The following is a 14,551-nucleotide window of genomic DNA, read 5'->3' as shown; positions in this document are numbered from 1 at the left end:
ATAGACACATTGATCAGTGGAAAAGAAATGAGAGGTCAGAAATAAACCCTCACCTCTACAGCCAACTAGATTTGATAACCTACCAAAGCCATGCTAATGGGACAAAACAGTCTCGCCAACAAGCAGTGCCAGGAGAACTGTATATTCACAACCAAAAGAATGAAAGAGGACCCCTATCTCACTCCCTATAGAATAATCAACTCAAAATGGATTAAAAACCTAACTATAAAAGTTAGGACCATAAATATACTAGAATAAAACATATTAAAGACCTTGTGGTAGGTGGTGTTTTCTTGGGCCTTGTACCCAAAGCATGAGCAATAAAAGAAAAAAAATAGATAAATGGGACCTCCTAAAAATTAAACACTTTTATACTTCACAGGACTTTGTAGGAAGGATGAAAAAGCAGGTAGACTCAATGGTAGAACATGTTTGGCAATCATATATCCAATAAGAGTTTAATATCCATGATATATAAAGAGATGCTACATTTAACTATAAAAAGATAAATCAATTTAAAAATGGGCAAAAGATTTGAACAGGCATTTGCCCAAAGAAGAAATATAAATGGCAAAAAGACACATGAAAAAATATTCAGCATCACTAGCTATTAGGGTAATGAAAATCAAAGCTACAATGAGATATCATTTCACCCTATCAGAAAGGCCACTATTAAAAAGACAGAGAAGTACAAGTTTAGAGAGGATGTGGAGAGATAGGAACACTTACTCACTGTTGGTGGGAAAGTAGAATGGTACAGCCATTGTGGAAGACTGTTAGGCAGTTCCTAAAGAAGTTGAATTTGCCATGTGACCTGGCAATATCACTACAGGCTAAATATGCAGAACTAAGAGCAGTGACATGAACAGATATCTGCACACCAATATTCATAGCAGTGTTATCCACAATTTCCAAAAGTTGGAAACAACCCAGGTGTCCGTCGACCAAGGAATGGATAAACAAACTGTGGTGTATTCACATGATGGAATATTATGCAGTTATCAGAAGAAATGAAGTCATAATCATATGACAACATGGATGAACGTTGAATACATTATGTTGAATGAAGTAAACCAGACAAAAAGGCCAAAGACTGTATGAATGCACTTCAATGAACTAAATACATAGTGTCATATCATGGAGTTAATAAACTGAATATGGGTCACCAGAAAATAGAATGAGTTTAGAGAATGAAAAGCTGAGGGTTAACTTGTGCAGAAATGGTAAAAAGGATGTGTGTTAATCTCTGGAAATGAATAGAAAATGTGAAAGCGCAACATAATATTTGTAACTAGCAGTACTATTAGCGGGTATGAAAGGGGTTTAAAGGGAAAGTCTAAAGTCATCTATATTACTAAAAGGAATGAAAAAAATGTAACATGGGACTGTATAGAATAGTAAAACCAAATGGGAAATATGAATATGGAAAAAGATGCACATATAAGACAATTTTCTTTGAAACTGAATAAATGTATGTTAATACTATAAGATATTAATATCAGACAAAAAAATCCATTATTCTAAGTGAAAAAAAAACAGACAAAAAGCACTACATATTGTATGATTTCATTTATACAAAATGTAAATATAAATCAATTTATAAAGACAAAATTAGATTAGTGGTTATGTAGGGCTGGGGAAGGACTGCTAAGGGGAGTTTTTCTTTTTAGAGTAATGAAATTGTTCTAAACATTTTTGTGGTGATTAATGCTAAACATTGTGATTATACTAATGTGTATTGTTTGGTATATGAATGTAAGTCAATAAAACTGTCTAAAAAATACATAATTGGTGTAATTTTACATGTCTTATATCCATCCTTGCGTACTCTTGTGTAACACTTCTATTGCCCACACAGTTACACTGGTTCCATCTATTCAATACCTCTTTCCCCCTCCCCTTGGGCCCCACAGTGACAGTCAATCTTCATTTCCTGAGGAGCCATGTTCAGAGATACTTGCAACAGTGTTGAGGGCTTGACTTGCTCAACTGCCCAATGCCCTGGGAGCCACCCTTTCTCTTGAGAGATACAGTTCCCTCTATTTGATGGCATCAGTCCTCCCCAGGATGTGGGTCTACCTTCACTCTCATTATATGGGTCTCTACTCAGTGATATAACCCACTTTCCTTTCCTGTTACTTTACCAGAATTGTATTTGATGCTGGGGTTTAATATATAGCCAGGGGATCTGAATCTCTGGAATGATCACATGATAGCCAGGCCCTGAGCCTCAAGAGACTTCAGCTCCTACACTCTGGTTTATTGGACTTACCCCACTCTGCTAACATGGAGTTGAAGAAGGTCAGCCACCACACCAGGGAGCCTAGAGTGCCTACAACTGAGTCAGGCAGTCGGTTCGTGCAGCCGTCGGTTCTCCCGCTCACCTCGGCGGCGCCCTCCTTCCTCCTCTACGGTCCGCGGGGGCTGCACGGGGGGCGGCGCGGGCCCGGAGATGGTCCGTGGGCAGGTGTTCGACGTGAGGCCGCGCTACACCAACCTTTCTTACATCGGCGAGGGTGCCTACGGCATGGTGTGCTCTGCTTATGATAATATCAACAAAGTTCGAGTAGCTGTCAAGAAAATCAGTCCTTTTGAGCACCAGACCTACTACCAGAGAACACTGAGGGAGATGAAAATCTTACTGCGCTTCAGACATGAGAACATCATTGGAATCAATGACATTATTCGAGCTCCAACCATCGAGCGAATGAAAGATGTATATATAGTACAGGACCTCATGGAAACAGATCTTTACAACCTCTTGAAGACACAACATCTCAGCAACGACCATATCTGCTATTTTCTTTACCAGATCCTCCGAGGGTTAAAATATATCCACTCAGCTAATGTTCTGCACCGTGACCTCAAACCTTCCAACCTGCTGCTCAACACCACCTGCGATCTCAAGATCTGCGACTTTGGCTTGGCCCGTGTGGCAGACCCGGACCATGATCACACAGGGTTCCTGACAGAGTATGTAGCCACACGTTGGTACAGGGCTCCAGAGATCATGTTGAATTCCAGGGGGTATACCAAGTCCATTGACATTGGGTCGGTAGGCTGTATTCTGGCAGAGATGCTTTCCAACAGGCCCATCTTTCCAGGAAAACATTACCTTGACCAGCTCAACCACATTCTGGGTATTCTTGGATCCCCATCATAGGAAGACCTGAATTGTATTATAAACTTAAAAGCTAGAAACTATTTGCTTTCTCTTCCACACAAAAATAAGGTGCCATGGAACAGGCTCTTCCCAAATGCTGATTCCAAAGCTCTGGACTTACTGGATAAAATGTTGACGTTCAACCCTCACAAGAGGATTGAAGTAGAACAGGCTCTGGCCCACCCGCATCTGCAGCAGTATTATGATCCAAGTGATGAGCCTGTTGCTGAAGCACCATTCAAGTTTGACATGGAATTGGATGACTTGCCTAAGGAAAAACTCAAAGAACTCGTTTTCAAAGAGACTGCTAGATTCCAGCCAGGATACAGATCTTAAATTTGTCAGGACAAGGGCTTAGAGGACTGGACGTGCTCAGACATCGGTCTTCTTCCTCCCAGTTCTTGAACCCTGGTCCTGTCTCCAGCCTGTCTCGGCTTATCCACCTGGACTCCTCTGAGCCATTCAGAGGGGCGGTTTCTGGTAGTTGTGGCTTTTATGCTTTCAAAGAATTCCTTCAGTCCAGAGAATTGTCCCTGGCCCCCTGTGTGTCACCCTTGGTGGCGCACGGCAGTATTCAGTGCACCTGCTGCTTACCATCGCTTTAGTCACTAATTACTTTCTGGTTTGAAAGATGCAGTGGTTCCTTCCTCTTCTGAGTCCTCTCCATACCGCCGTGCTGACCCAGGCAGGCTCACCAGAGATGGGTCTTTTCTAGCCTCCCCCTCATCACTAGTGTCTCACTTTGTGATAGGGAAGGCTGCTACCTAGGGCACTTTAAGTCAGTGACGGCTCCTTATTTGCACTTTGACTTCTGACCACAATGGTCTCCTCAGAGCAGGAGCACGTGCAAATGCCCTTGGATCACATCGCAGACTGCTGCAAGGGCTCCCATCTCCCTAATCCTCTGGGGGCGCTTGTCAGCTGTCTTTTCACGTTAGTCACTAACATATTTAAGGCATGTGCTCTCCGCCCAGCTTTTGGGAAGTTCAGTCATTTTTCCAAATAGAAAGGAAGAAGTATATTGCACCCACCAGTTTCACTCAGTAGGTGTACCATGATTCCTTGTACCATTTATAGACTTAGAACACTTGTCAAAATGTATGTTACATGCAGTGCTGAGTATTTGCAAGACTTGTATAAAAAGACTCAAAGTGGCAGCTTCATTCAGCATTTGCTGAGAGAAGTACAAAGGTCACGACACCATGATGTGGCAAGTATCTGGAGAGTTAGGGAGCAGGCTAACCCGAATGTCACAGGGTAGAGCTCCACACGCCTGTCATAACAACACCCATGAGCTGCTTCCCACCATGTGGATTCCAGTAACTACATGTGTTGCCTGAGGAGTTAGCAGAGAGGAACACTGCGTCTTTAAATGAGAAAGTGTACAACCCTATTTCCTTCGACAGCATGCCAGCATCTCAAGTTTATTTTCCAATATAACAATTTGTAATAAAGCCTTCATGAGCTTGTGACATGAAGCACTGTTCTGTTGTCAAGTACTCTCAAATGTTTCTGATACTGTTGAGTAAAAAGACCATCAGAACAAGCTAGCACTAAGTCACGTTTGAAGCTATACCCACCTCTTACTGACCTTTTTAAGTATTTGTCCCTGACGCTGTAAACTGCGGAGTTGACTCGGTGTTCTGTCCCCGTGTGGTACCCCCTCTCGACTTTCCCCACTGCTCTCTGTGATGAGAAATCTGCCTTGTTCAGTAATTACTGTACCCTCGCATGACTGTTACATCTTTCTGTGCAGAGATGACTGTCCAAGTGCCACATGCCTATGATTGAAACGAAGAAATCTATTGTTACCTCTGAGTTGTGTTCCATGGAAAATGCTCTCCAGCAGATCACTTAGGAAAAAAATTCTATTTTCAGCTTTTCATTTCTCAGCTGTCCTTTTTTTCTTGTTTGATTTGGACAGCAGTGGAGAATGGGTTATATAAAGACTGCCTGCTAATATGAAGAGAAATGTACTTGTAATACATGGAAATAAATGTACATCTTCTATCTTCACATTCATGCTAAGATTCAGTGTTGATTTCCTCTGGGCTAGTGTGTCTGCATGGGTAGGCAGGATCAGTTTGTGCTTTATAACAGAAATGCTTATGGCCCTCACCTTCCCACCCTGGACATAACCTCTCCACTTCGGTTTCCATGCCATGATGTAGAAAGTCATTTCCACAGGGTCCTTTTCCCTCTGCACAGCAGAGAATCTACTCTGATGTTTTCCTTTATTCCAATCATAGATTTAAAATACTCTGTCAAATCCTGAAGAAGCAGCCAAACATCTCAGGTTGGATTCTGGTTCTTTGTAAAGAGGGCTTGCCTGTGTTCCCCAGAGCGGGCCCTGGGCACAGGTGAGTGCTGTGGAAGGCCGCCCAGTGGCCCTCAGCCCATAGCGCCCAGCCCAGGATGCTGGTGGCTAAAAGAGGGCCTCTGGCTTGTCCTCAAAAACCTGACCCGCATGTAGGTTCCGTGCACTGAAGTCCATGGCTTTCACTTTCCTGCTCTAGGCTGCCTCATGAAAGGTCCACACAGCACAGACCACACAGAGTCAACTCTGTGATCCAGTGATAACTCAGTTTTCATTTTAAAAGGAGTGCTGACAGTTAGTTTTATTACTCTTGTTTTTTTATACTTTCTTTTTAAATGGAATGTTAGTAGTTTCATGCAGTTAACTTTGTACTCCTCTTCTAATAGAAAGCCATAGCCCTGGACACTAATGCCTGGGAACCGAGGGCTCTTTGCCATCCCTCTTGCTTTCCCCATGGGGTCTGATTGGCATGAGACCACTAACCACATTCTGGAATCACTGTAGCCATAAGTTGTATGCTTTATATTGATCATGCCAAACATAATTTAACAGGCCCAAGATTGTCACAACCAGGGTATCTGTGAAAAGTACTAGCTATTATGTGTAATAGACTCATATTTTGGATCTTCTTACATTTCTAAAAATGTACAGATTAGGTCATCTAAATTCATACTGGGGATACTGAACCGCCTCCATTAACCATGCATTCAGATAATCTCCCAGACTAATGGCTTTTTTGGTATCTAAAATGTAAGCCAAAAATTCCAGGTGAAACATTCCAGCCCTTTCATTTCGTGCAAAATAGACTATCCACAAGGGAGTGGGGTGGCGCTGAGGGAATTCGTCAGGATTACTCTGTGCTGACCCACAGGCCATTTGATGTACGGGTAGAAGAATACCCTGTATTTTGTGTGCAGTACGCAGTGCATGGCAAGTTCACATGAACTCCTTTTGTTTTCAGGCATGGGTGATGGGTATAGAAGAAACTGTTAGCTTTCAGAAGCCCCCTGTGGCTCATCGGTGGTCTTTAAGGACTTACCTTGTGTACTGCCCGCTACACCTGCTACCTGGTATTCGGACCATTCAGAGGAGGCTATTTCATTTTTATTTGCTTATATGTTGATACAGTTTTAAAACTGGTAACTTTTATATAGTATGCCAACAGTACAGTATGTTAACACACATATATACACGTGCTTTTGGGCCCTTCTCATAATACTTCTATATTTGTAAATCACTGTTTTGGAGCAATCCCAAGTTTAAGGGAAATATTTTTGTAAATATAGTGGTTTTGAAAAATCTGAGCAATCCTTTTGCTTATACACATACTTAAAGCATTTGTGCTTTAAAATTGTTATACTGGTGTTTGAAATATGATACTCATCCAGTGAAGACAAGAAGCATGTAACAGTCACGTAAATATGTGATTTTTCCTCCTGTAATCCGGATCAACATGATGGCTCAGAAAAGACTGAGAATTCAGAGCAAATTCTCAAGGGTTACACCAGGTTTACTTAAAGCTCATTGCCTTTTTTTTGTGCTATTTATCCATGTAGCGCACTCAAGAAAGTTCTGAAACTGCTTTGTATCTGCTTTGTACTGTTGGTGCCTTCTTGGTATTGTACCCCAAAACTCTGCATAGATTATTTAGTATAATGGTAAGTCTAAAAATGTTAAAGGAAGATTTTATTAAGAATCTGAATGTTTATTCATTATATTATTACAATTTAACCTTTATTTGTGGCATTTGTGATTTGGTTAATCTGTATAAAAATTGTAAGTGGAAAGGTTTATATTTCATCTTAATTCTTCTGATGTTGTAAACGTACTTTTTTTTTTTAAAGATTTATTTATTTATTTAATTCCCCTCCCCTCCCCCGGTTGTCTGTTCTCTGTGTCTATTTGCTGCGTCTTGTTTCTTTGTCCGGTTCTGTTGTCATCAGCGGCACCGGAAGTGTGGGCGGCGCCATTCCTGGGCAGGCTGCACTTTCTTTGGTGCTGGGCGGCTCTCCTCACGGGCGCACTCCTTGCGCGTGGGGCTCCCCTACGCGGGGGACACCCCTGCGTGGCAGGGCACTCCTTGCGCACATCAGCACTGCGCATGGGCCAGCTCCACATGGGTCAAGGAGGCCCGGGGTTTGAACCGCGGACCTCCCATGTGGTAGATGGACGCCCTAACCACTGGGCCAAGTCCGTTTCCCTAAACGTACTTTTTAAAAGATGGATTATTTGAATGTTTATGGCACCTGACCTGTAAAAAAAAAAACTACAAAAAAAAACTTAGAGTCATTAAATTGTGTCCCTGTATTACCAAATTAAAAAAAAAAAAAAAAAGAGTGCCTACAACTGAAAGCAGGAGGATTGCATCCAGCGTCCATGTGGAATCTAAGCCCCCTCTTGACATAGATGTGGAATGGACACAACCAATCCAAGGTCCACAGGATGGAGGAATAGAATATGGGTTAGAGTGGACTTACTGATATTCTATTCATGAACTATTGTGAAAATGTGACATTGGTATGGAGAAAGTGGCCATGGTGGCTGCTGGGTGTGGGGAATGGGAGGAAGAGATGAGATGTGGAGGCATTTTCAGGACTTGGAGTTGTCCTGGGTGGTGCTGCAGGGACAATTACCGGACATTGTAGGTCCTCCCATGGCCCACTGGATGGAACGTGGGAGAGTGTGGGCTGTGATGTGGACCATTGACCATGAGGTGCAGCGATGCCCAGAGATGTATTCACCAAATGCAATGAATGTCTCATGATGATGGAGGAGAATGTTGCTATGGGGGGAATAGTGGGGTGAGGGGGGTGGGGGATATATGGGGAATTCATATTTTTTGAATGTAATATTTAAAAAAATGAATAAAGAAAAAAAAATACATAATTGAGCAAGAATAGCCAGGAATAATAGCTATGTAAACCTGGGGAAGCATACAGAGATTGAGAGCTGAAGAATTTTCTTGTTTATCTCATTTTTCTTTATTATTGTTATTGAAGCAATGAAAATGTTCTAATAATGATTGAAATGATAAATGTACAACTATGTTATTATACCAAATGCCATTGATTGTACACTTTGGATGAATTGTATGCTTTATTAATTTGTATCAATAAAATTAATTTACATTTTAAAATGAAATCATTCACTGGTATTACAATATGCTAACAGACTTGGAAAGTTAAGGCAATAAAACATTTTATGGACTAGTAGTAACTCTTTTAAAACAAAGTCTATACAGCTCAGGAGTTTGGCGTTCCTGCCAGTGGGCCTTGGAATTTATGCTCCCTAGTGTGACAGTTTGGACTCATTTGTGGTTTCCCTACACATGGCTTTTCTGCCCCTTCTATTTGAACCTACAGTTAGTACTATACGTCACAGGCATGTTCCCAAGAGTCTTAAATCGTTGGCCATCCATGTGCCAGTAGGGCCCTGAATCTTAGCAGAGTTGCAACACCTACTCTCCAGTTTATTGGACTCTCCCAGGACAACTAACAAGGTGATGATGATGGACAACACCCATCTGAAGGAAGAGAGATAGTCTTCAACTGCAAGTAAGAAAGTTCCATCCATCTTCCCCATGGGATGTAAGCCCCCTCTCAATTAGAGGCAGAGCAGGCAGCACTATCCAAAATCCTCAAGATTGGTGAATGAACAATGGCCTAAAGAGACTTACTATTATTCTATTATGGACTCATTGTTATTCTAGCAATGGAAGAACTTTTATCATTGATGTAGAGCTGTGGCCACCAGTGGTTCTAAGGGGAGAGAGAGGGAAAAATAGGTGTAATATGGGGGCATTTTCAGGACATTAGAATTGTCATGAATGATGTTGCAATGATGGATACAGGCCATTATGTATTTTGTCATAACTTACAAAATTGCATTGGACAGATTGTAAACTGTAATCCACAGTTAGTGACAATACTTCAATATGTGTTTATCATTTTAACAAACCTACCATACTAATGAAGGGTGTTGTTAATGTGGAATTGTGTGGGGGAGGGAGGGGGAGAGGCATATGGAAATACTCTATATTTTTATGTAACATTTATTTAAGTTTCTTTTACAAAAATAAATAAAGAAAAAAACAAAGTCTATATACTTTCATCAATCTATTTTTCAAGAAGAAAATGAGCACAGGTCAAAATAATAGTATGATGCTGTGCAATGCATTGGAACAGTTCACCAATTTTAAATTGTTTCACAAAAACTCTTTTTTAAAATATATTTTTATTTATTTTTAAAAGATCCATAGCTCACACAAAAATTTACTTTAAAATATATAGGAGATTCCCATATGCCCCACCCCCACACACCCCCACTTTTCCCACATCAACAACTTCTTTCATTAGTGTGGTACATTCATTTCATTTGAATATATTTTTGGAGCACTGCTACACAGCATAGATTATAGTTTACATTGTAGTTTATGCTCTCTCCCAGTCCAGTCAGTGGGTTATGGCAGGATATATAATGTCCTGCATCTGTCCCTGCAATATCATTGAGCACAATTCCAAGTCCCAAAAATGCCCCCATATCACACCTCCTTTTCCCTCTCCCTGCCTTCAGCCACTGTTGAGTGTCTAGTGGCCACTGTCTCCACATCAATGATATAATTTATTCCATTGCTAGAGTCACAATATTTCCATAGTAGAACACCAGTAAGTCCATTCTAGTCCATATATTTTTTAAAGATTTATTTTTATTTATTTCTCTCCCCATCCCCACCCCCAGTTCTCTGCTCTCTGTGTCCATTCACTGTGTGTTCTTCTTTATCCATTTGCATTCTTGTCAGTGGCACCAGGAATCTGTGTCTCTTTTTGTTGCATCATCTTGCTGCATCAGCTCTCCATGTGTGTGGCACCACACCCCTGGGCAGGCTGAACTTTCTTTCACATGGGGCAGCTCTCCTTATGGGGTGCACTCCTTGCACATGGGTTCCCCTACACAGGGGACATCTCTGTGTGGCACGGCACTCCTTGTATGCATCAGCACTGCATGTGGGCCAGCTCACCACATGGGTCAGGAGGCCCTGGGTTTGAACCCTGGACTCCCATGTGGTAGGCGGATGCTCTATCAGTTGAGTCAAGTCCACTTCCCTCTAGTCCATATTTTATCCCTCCATCCTGAGGACCCTGGGATGGCAATGCCCATTCCACCTCTCAACTGAGAGAGGGCTTTAATCCCACATGGCTGGTGGATGGGACTCTTGTGCCCTCAGCTGTGTGTGGTGGTTGTCCATACTCACTTCCCTGTCAGCTGACCTGGGTAAGTCCAGCGAACTGAGAGAAGGTGCTACAACACTATTGAGGCTCAGGGCCCAGCTGGCACATGGACAACCCAGAGATTCAAGTCTCCTGGGCATACACCAACCCCAGCACCAACCACAGGTTCAATAAAAGGGACAGAAGGGGCATGTGTAGAGAAGTCACATCTGAGTCCAAGTCCATCATACTCAGGAGCACAAATTCCAAAGTAGGGCCCACTGGCAAAACACTGAACTCTGGAGCCATCTGCCATGACTGTAGGATCTGGGTATCTCCTCAGACTTCAGGAGAATGACTACCTGGGGTTGTAACCTTCTTTTTAATAATGTATTGCCTTTATTTTAAGATTCCATCTGTGAAATAACAATTTGGGGGTATTCCTATACTGAATACACATGGCATTATCATGTTAAATAGAAATGCATAAATTTATCAATATATTAAAATACCACTACTTCTTTCTTTTATATAAAAGTCTGAAAGACTGAAGAGGCTTTCTGAATCTTCCTTAAACTCATAATTTTGACAGATAGTGCCAACTGTTCAGTTTCTTCATGACAGTTTTTCACAAAACATGAATCAATCACGAATACATTCCTTAGCTTTGAAAATTCTAAAATCTATTCTAGAAATACTTGACTATTTCTACTGCCTTTGCTAACATTCTTTGGCATGTGACAGGCAAAATTCTACATTCAAAATACATATTCTCATAGCAATATAGCAATGTAACAAATACAGGAAGACATTTGAAATGATGATGACAAACCAAATGTAACTTAAAATTTAACCACCTGCAGTGATACCAATGAAAATAATTCAAATAAGGAGATATTTAGATAAACAGATACTTTCACCACAAGTCTTCAGAGGGAATAATACCCTTTTGGGGGATTAGTAAAGCAAAACCTTTTCTTATTTCTAAGACATTACTTGCCTATTCCATTCTTCTGATCAAAGCAATTCTCCAAAGACTAGATGAAATAGGGTCTCAATGCTCTGATAGCTAATGGAATGTGTGTTTTAAAAACTCTGAATTTAATTATTAATACAATAAGTATCAATCAAAGCTCCATGGGATCCTCAAAAATTTTTAAGAATTCAAATATACGCTGAGACTGAAAAGTACTCCACATCTGAGGACATACACTTCCAGGCAGACTATTACCAGTACTCAGCCACTTGATAGTCTGTTTACTGGTAAACAAGTCTCCCATGTCAAGGACTATAAATTGGGCTTTAGTTTAATGTTTCAGAAACATTAAAATATGGAAAATGTGTATCTTAGATAAAAGAAAGCTATATTTCCAGATTCATTAATGTTGTGAAAAGTGCTTCTAAACTGAATTTTGTCTTTCTCTAAAGCAAGTAGAATAACTGATGTTTTAGATGTAATTAGATTCATGAAGAAGGTGTTTTTCCATTTTGACTTAGTCCATACAACACAAAGACCATTTTTAACAAAAGGGACTATAACTAACATCAATTTGACTTCAGAAATTTTATCAGCAAATGAAATTTGATAGGAAACAACAAGTGCATTCTGTGATTTTAGAAAAAGAATGCTGGGGTTGGTGCATACTCAGGAGACCTGAATCTCTGAGCTGTCCATGTAACAGCCAGGCCCTGAGCCTAGTAGACTTGCAACTCCCACCATCTTGTTTATTGGACTTACGCTGGCCAGCTAACAGGGAGGTGAAGAAGGTCAACCACCACACCTGGGAGCCAAGAGTGCCTACAAGTGCAAGCAGGAGAACTGCATCCATCATCCATGTGAAATCTAAACCCCCTCTTGATGTAGAGGGGGACTGGCCATAACCATCCCAGGGTCTACAGGAAGGAGGAATAGAGAATGGATTAGAGTAGACTTACTGATATTGTACTACAGTACTATTGTGATTAGTAATGGAAGAAATTGTAGCATTGATGTGGAGAAAGTGGCCACAGTAACTGTGATGGTAGGGAGAGGGAAGAAGAGATATGATGTGGGGGCATGTTCAGGACTTGGAGTTGTCCTGGGTGGTACTGCAGGGACATATGCTGGACATTGTATGTCCTGCCATGGCCCACTCGGTGGACTGAGGGAGAGTGTAAACTACAATGTAAACCACTATCCATGTGGTGCAGCAGTGTTCCAAAGTGTATTCACCAAATGCAATGAATGTGCCACGATGATGAAAGAAGCTGTTAATGTGGAAGGATTGGGGTGAGGGGGGTAGAGGGTATATGAGAACCTCATATTTTTTTTAATGTAACATTAAAAAAAAATAATAGGGAAACGGACTTTGGCCCAGTGGGTAGGGCGTCCGTCTACCATATGGGAGGTCCGCTGTTCAAACCCCGGGCCTCCTTGACCCGTGTGGAGCTGGCCATGCGCAGTGCTGATGCGCGCAAGGAGTGCCGTGCCACGCAAGGGTGTCCCCCGTGTGGGGGAGTCCCACGCACAAGGAGTGCGCCCGTGAGGAAAGCCGCCCAGCGTGAAAAGAAAGTGCAGCCTGCCCAGGAATGGCGCCGCCCACACTTCCCGTGCCGCTGACAACAACAGAAGCGGACAAAGAAACAAGACGCAGCAAATAGACACCAAGAACAGACAAACAGGGGAGGGGGGGAAATTAAAATAAATAAATAAATCTTTAAAATAATAATAATAATAAAGAAAGGAAAAAAAAGAATTTTGCTAAAGAGCCACAACAATATATGTAGAGGATTGGTGAACCATAAATTGCAAAAAGATAGAGGGAAAGATTGAGGAGGTCTGAAAACTAGAGAATGGAGTTGGACTTGATCCAACAAGCAAAGATCAAGCTACTAACTAAAGAATTTGGGTTAAAGAAAATTCACGATGAGTAAATGGTCCACATTGAATAGAACAGGAACAGACTGAAGAAAGAAGAAGCTTGAAAGTCAAATGCTCAATTTTGTTAATATACAGTGGTGATGGTAACACAACATTGTGGATATAATAACACAACTGAATTACATATCTGAGTGTGGATAAAAGGGGAAATTTGGGGTGATATATATATTGCTAGAATAAAAATTTAAGGTAACTAATCTTAAGATTATACAACACAGTGAACCCTAAAGGAAACTATGGACTATAATTAATAGTACAATTATATTATTCACAAATGCTAAAAGACAGAAACAACCTAAGTGTCTGTCAATTGATGAACGGATAAACAAAATGTGGTATATTCACAGAATGGGATATTTATTCAGCTGTAAGAAAAAATCAATTGGGGAAGCACTTGACGACCTGGAGGAACCCTGAGGATATTAGATTGAGTGAAATAATCAGACACAAAAGGATGAATATTTTGTGGTTTCACTATGATCTAAATATGAGTTACTTTGGGGTTGGACTATGAAGTGTAACTTGGTGGGAGATGGAATGTGGGATGAAAAGGGGAAGATGATGCTGGGTAAGTGCAGAATGTTTAATTTCGTAAAATGTAAATATATGGTAATGATTGGACTTGATGGTAACATATAATGAATGTAACAAACACTGTTGATTTATGAATGTGAATGTGGCTGAAACCAGTAGCCTAGGGAAATTAATGTTAGTTGGAGGACAGCTGGAGGATAATACTGGGAATGTACAACAATGATTTTGGCAGGAGATGAGGACTCTGATTAATAACAAACAGAGGAGTAGACTTCTATTATACATTGTTAAGAATGTGCTGATACAATGGAAAATATACATAACGTAATTTATGGACTATAGTTAAGAACACTATTATATTGATTTTGTAGCAAGAGCAAAATTGGTACTATATTAATGATAAAGGTTAA

The 14,551-nt window shown here is 40.9% G+C and overlaps 1 pseudogene; it reads left to right on the top strand.

The window, feature by feature from the left end:
- Positions 1-2,443: 2,443 nt before the first annotated feature.
- On the top strand, positions 2,444-3,724 carry LOC101435587 (mitogen-activated protein kinase 1 pseudogene; annotated as a pseudogene).
- The last annotated feature ends 10,827 nt before the right edge of the window (positions 3,725-14,551 follow it).

The sequence above is a fragment of the Dasypus novemcinctus genome, chromosome 26 (genome assembly GCF_030445035.2).
Source record: "Dasypus novemcinctus isolate mDasNov1 chromosome 26, mDasNov1.1.hap2, whole genome shotgun sequence".
In the NCBI taxonomy this organism is placed as follows: Eukaryota; Metazoa; Chordata; class Mammalia; order Cingulata; family Dasypodidae; genus Dasypus; species Dasypus novemcinctus.
This window is presented reverse-complemented; position numbering and strand designations above follow the sequence as displayed.